General features: G+C 31.4%; 1 long non-coding RNA gene across 1 annotated transcript; it reads right to left on the bottom strand.

Moving 5' to 3' along the window:
- Positions 1 to 1227: 1227 nt before the first annotated feature.
- On the bottom strand, positions 1228 to 2264 carry LOC110726248. Its single transcript, XR_002512351.1, has 2 exons — positions 2120 to 2264; positions 1228 to 1669 (listed from the first exon to the last, which is right to left on the bottom strand). It is a non-coding gene; the product is annotated as an uncharacterized LOC110726248 (long non-coding RNA).
- Between the last annotated feature and the right edge of the window lie 4078 nt (positions 2265 to 6342).

Below are 6342 nucleotides of genomic sequence, written 5' to 3'. Positions count from 1 at the left end.
AGTTCAATGCATTTATTTATATATTTGTATTTCCTTGCGACTCATTCGAAAAGAAAAAAGAGTAACGACGTATGTATTTTAACAAAGTAGGTGACACAAGTTCACGTCTATCAGATCTATGCAATGACAGATTCATAACCGTCAATATATACTATCTCCATTTTATATTTTTTATAACTTTGAAATATTTTATACCTCACAATTAATATTCTAAATTTGCAAAAAATATGAAATGAAAGTAGTATAATTTTTACATGAAAGCACTATAAGCATAATGATGAGTATGAGGTTGTTCAAAGTGCTTCCATGGCTCCATTAATTCATACATACACTTTTCAGTTTACTACTTCGTTCAAATGGAAACATACTAGTACGCTGTACGTACATCTGTACACGGAGCTAGATAGATAGTCACACTCATACTTCCTCCAATCGAGCATTAAGGCCATTAACTTATCCTGGCGATATCATCCCTTGATCATACTATCTCCGTTAATAAAAGAAGAGCATTAAGGCCACTAATTTTAATTAAACTTTTTTTTTTTATATATGTATTAAAATTAGATACTTATGCGTAAAGTATTTTATTTGGTCAATTTAATCTTTTAACATGGTATCAAAAGTCAAGATGACAAAAAGGTCACAATTTTAAATTAATTTTTTAAAGTAAGTTAATATTGCTGTAAATTATATTGCTTAGGTATTGATTGAATTATTATTATTTGGTTTAGGAGAGGACTTTGTAGAAGGCGATTTCGTCCATCCTTTCTTTCAGGTAAAATTTATTATTTTCGCCTTAAATTTACAAAACATGATTAATTCTACCGTACCCCTTTTTACTCTAAAAAATATATATGCTTATACGTTATAAACACCAGGCCATATACTACTTCCGTTAACAGTTATCATATACTACTTCCGTTAACAGTTATCTGCAACTATTAGACATTTTTCCTCTCTACTTTGAGAGATATTGACAAACACCAGGCCATATACTACCTTCGTTAACAGTTATCTGTAACTATTAGACATTTTTTCTCTCTACTTTATGTCAAATCGTTACAAATAACTGTTTACGGAGGTATACTACTTTGTATATGAAAGAGAATTATGGTTGTCATAGTAATAGAACAAATTTAATAAGCTGGTCACTTCAAATCACATAGACAAGATCGAATACCTAATGCCAAGACAAGAACACAAACAAGAACAAAGGTTTCAAAGGGCTTGATTGACTTGAATTTTGGAGCTTTATTTAGATTGAATTGATTTAGGACAATTATACAGAAAAGATACTGTTTTGATTGTGAAACAAACATAAAAGTTACAAATGCAAGTACATGGAGCTAGATAGATAGATAGTCGTACTCCCTATCTTCGTCATTCGTTGTGGTTTTACTTGTTACATTAGTAGTTTGTTTGAACGATCATGACTATTAATTTCGGACAGAGAGAGTACTTAGTCGTCATAATCAATGACGGAACCCTAATGAGGACAGCAAAGGCATCTTCTGCGTAGGCCATGGCAATCTCCTGATTTCATTCCCTCCGACTTGCAAACGGAGTTAACAGTCGGAGTCATTTGCGCATGGCCCTTTGTACTTGACACTTGCAACATTGCATTTCTTTCTCCACAAGAATCCTTCTGCCACTCTTGGACACATCCCCTCTACAAATCACATTGTTATTAACCAAATAATAAGAGGAAAATTTTAAAAAATCAAAATATTATCACAGATAATAATCGTGAAAACTATTTAGAGGAGAAAAAAAATAAACCTAATACTTAAGAGGCAGTAAAAATTACAATTACAACAATAAATAGTGAATCAGAGAGCAGCCAAAGTGATTTAAGCTAATTAGAATTAATACTTGGTGACACATTATGATCAATCCCACAATTTAACTTTGAATATGTGCTAAATTTATAGTGGTAAGCTTATATTGCAACTCAGAAATAGAAGATTACAGTTTTGAGAGAAGACGAGCCTAATCTTTATAAAATGTATGCAAGCTCGGCCCGACTAGTAATATTGTGCAATAAATTTAACATGGACCATGCGTGTAGCATTATAACATTGCATAACAAAACTAATAAGGGGAGAAATGGAAGCTATACCTAAGGTCAAGGCAAACAAGAAAATAAGAACAAAGGCTGCAATTGGCTTCATTATTGACTTTCCTTGAAAACTTAGCTTTCCAACTCTACCAAAAGAGGGTTTAATTTGATTAAGAAAAATAACTTAAAGAGTATTAATTTGGTTAATTATGAAGTAAACACAAAACTATTGGGTTACTTTTATATGAGTAGAAATCTTTGACAGATTGTAACATTGGTACTCTCTATGTGTGCAACAAGCTACACGTAACATGCCATTACATGATATCTTGACACGTTCTATTTTCAATTTACTTTCGGGAAGGTGGCTTTGTACAGTGATAGATAGAGCATGCCGTCAATCAACTCAAGTCTATTTATACATGTATATGCTTAAGTTAGGTACAAATTTATAATCTAAACAAAATATGATTGCTTTCTGTATAACAAAATATTACTACCTCCAGTCGCTATTATTTGCAACTTTGGGGCATTATTTATGAGATGCAAAATATTCCAAAGTTGCAAATAATAGCGACCAGAGGTAGTATATATATTTCAAATTGTAGCTAGAATTTGTAATCAAAGAAGTTAAGAAGATAGATTATACATATAATTATACGTCGTAGTATATGAATTTGTGCATGCAATATGTGCGCTTTTTAGCATGTTCATATTTTATCTCCACCATAAGGACTATGCTAAGCTAGTACACGATCGATTTGACTCATTTTTGCCCTTATAGTATGAAGTAATTGGCCTTTAAAGGAACAAAGATAATTATGTTCATTTTAATTTACACTATATATATGAGGAACTTCTAGATAAAGCTAAGACATAATTTTAAATGTTAGCAGGAATAATAAAAAAAAAACTCTAATCCCTTTAGACTTCGGAGTGCATGCACCGGTCACCTTGCACCTCTGGTAGTTTTTAACTTTTTATGTATTGTACTCTATTTATTGGGTGAAGTTAATGCAATAATTTGTCTTCTAATTACTCGCATATAATGTTTCTAATTAGGGAAAAATTGCACATACAACGGTATTTAGAGAATCAGGCAGCCAATAAAATGCTAGGAACAATAAATGATTAAGTCCACCATAAGTTTAATTTTATATGCTAGATTGCTAGTGTATTATTTTTAAGCTAATTAATTAAAATTCGGATAGTTGCTTTGAAATGTTAATAAACACAAAACGAAGGAGATTTGTTGTTTATACAACAGATCGATTTATAAGTTAGAGTCACTCCATAACACATGAAAGACAAAACTAGGATTTTACTTTGTTATTCAGGCTAACTTATAAGTTTGTTAATTTAATTGTATTATTAAGACACTTGTTGTATAGTACAATGCAAGACTAAGATGGACGAACATACCCTCATTTAGCTTTCCACATATATACTATTAATATATTACGGTAGAATAAAGATAGGATTAATGCATGCAATGTACAATATATTGTAGTTAGGACTTAGGAGTATAGATGATGTACCTAAAGCCAAGACAAGCATACAAACAAGAACAAAGGCTACAAATTAAAGGGCTTCATTGACTTAAACTATGAGGTTTAAATTGATTTGATTTAATATATAAGTAAATAGAATAAGATAAATACTACCTCCGGTCGCTATTATTTGCAACTTTGGAGGGTTTACGGTTCACGAAGCATAATTTGATAATAAAAGGAAAGGGTTTTTTGTTCATGTGATTAGGAGGAGAGAGAAAAAATAAATATTAAAATCTGATTTTATACATGTGGTTAGGAGGAGAGAGAAAAAATAAAAAGGGGGACCACTATATAAATGTCTTTTTAACCAAAAAAGTTTGTTAAAAAGGGAAAGAAATTGAAAAGTTGCAAATAATGCTGGGCGGCTAAAAATAGTAAAAGTTACAAATAATAGCGACCGGAGGTAGTAGATAATATTTTGGTTGTGAAATAAAAATAAAGCTTCAAGTTACTTTCATAAAAGAAAAGTTTTTTGAACTACCATAACATGATACTCTGACACGGTCAAAATTTTATTTACTTCAATTTGAGCTCTTGTATACGGTGGCTTTGTACATACTAAGATGCTTCGTCTATCATAGAGATGCCTAGCTACTTATTACAATGAACAAGCAAATCCAGCGCCCCTTAAAGTCAAGTACGACTCAAAAAGCTTGTCAAGTTTGATTTGAAATATTTTTTAGCTATTATATTTTACATATTATAGCATCTATTTTAAATTAATATTCAAGATCTGGACATATATATTCTTGAGAAGCTTAAAGTAGAAAAAATTGGTAGCCTGCGCTCGTTCCGTGCGACGCCTAAATCCTCAAGGTTTGACTCATGTTGGCAAGCTATCCCCATATGCACAACAAGCTAATAAATAGAGAAAACAACATGCAATGACACTAACCTGCACCACAAATACATGCATAAGGCACACAAGCAGAGTAAATATAAAATTAAAGTTGGGTACTAAAGTATGGTAAATGTTGCAAATCGGGTACCCAACTTTGGAAGTTGCAAATTGGGTACCAGTACTTGCCTGAGCTCCGTTTTCCGGCCATTTACGTGCTGCAACCAGTTTATTACAAGTGATTGAATTAAAAAAATATAAATAAATAAATAAATTAATAAGTAAAAAACCGTGTATTACTAGTGTTGGAACTAAAATGAGATGAATATTACAATTATTCGAAGTATAAATTATCAATTAACCATCACTCATTGTAATTAAAATGTAACAAGATTATAAAACTAATTAAGAAGGCAAACCTGGTTTTAGTGACACAGTAAAGCCCAAAACTTGGGACTTTGGGAGGCTCTTGGTTGATCTGACCATATGACATCGAAGTCATAGTGGTCCAGTTCATTATAACAAGTTTATAGCAGGGCTTTAAGGGACTTTGCATTGTCCAAGTGAAGGAGTGGGACTGCGGACTGTCACTCTCACAAGATAAGTTAAGTTACCTCCCAAAACTCCAAAATCCTTTATCACAAGTAGCAAAAAAAAATAAATTAATATCTTTCTAAATAAAGAATGGTTGTTAAATTTGCAGAAAGCTACGTAGTAGAAATGTCTATTACTTCCGAGTAGGAATGGCAACAAGTTAGATTCAGATCGAATTATAAATAGTCTAACTCTGATCCTCAAGATGACAAAGTTTTAATTTGACTATTTTTGACAATTAAATTTTGTTTTAATATATAAACTTAACTTCTGACCTTGATTAGACTCAACTCTCAATTATTTTTTGGCCCAATTATTTCAGTTTAAATTATTATTGTTTGAAAAAAACACTAATCTAATATTACTATGTACAAATATTATTTGGCAATGTTATAAACTTACCTCTAAATACATACAATTTAACCAAATATATAATTATCATCAAAATTCCATAAAACCATAAGTCTATAATACGTCGGAGTAGAAGCCATTTTTGGCTCTCCTCCGCCTCCAACTTAGTTTTTTTTTTTTTTTTCCCAGCATTGTCTACATTTTTTTTTACAGTGAATAGTATCAATTAGCATCAGGATCAAATCTAAATTAGATATTTTTATTTTTATTTTTTATTTTTTTTTTGACAAGAAAAAAAAGGATTTCATTAATAAAATATAGTCAAACGGCACTTACATATAATTTCTAAGAAATCAAAAATTCCAACACAAGTACATAACACCTTAAAACTAAATACATCGTAGATTTGATCAACAATTGCCTTAATAAAAACTTCATCTGAAGCAATACAATCTGTGAGTTCGTACTGATTTGGCTTGAAATCCACTGATGCGTAGCCGTTTAAGTGAAAATACTCATGTGGTCCTCCGAATTCTTGTAGAGATAGATTATGAAACCCTAAATTTTCATCAATTCTCGCCATACAAACATAAAAAGAAAATAAATTCAAGAGAAAAATCATCATCTCAAGGATGAGATCTATTTATTGAAAGCAATTAAAAGGTTTTCTGGGGTGTCCACTGGAAACCCCTACAAAGATTCACAACTGAGACCAATCAAGAGGAAAAAAGATGGTAGAGATGGAGAGAAAATGGAGAAGAGAGAAAGAAACCTTAAAAAAAAAATAAAAAAAAAAACCTAACAATGGAGGCTAGGAAAAACCCTCCGAGGGGAGAAACCCTAGAGGGAACCAAAAAAACCCTCCCAAGGAAAAAACCTAGAGGGAACAAAAGTAATGCGTAAATCTAAATTAGATTGTTATCCCTACTTCAAAATTACTCCACACA

Source organism: Chenopodium quinoa, unplaced genomic scaffold (genome assembly GCF_001683475.1).
Source record: "Chenopodium quinoa cultivar QQ74 unplaced genomic scaffold, ASM168347v1, whole genome shotgun sequence".
NCBI lineage: Eukaryota > Viridiplantae > Streptophyta > Magnoliopsida > Caryophyllales > Amaranthaceae > Chenopodium > Chenopodium quinoa.
The sequence above is the reverse complement of the archived record's forward strand: the minus strand, read 5'-3'. Positions and strand labels throughout refer to the sequence as shown.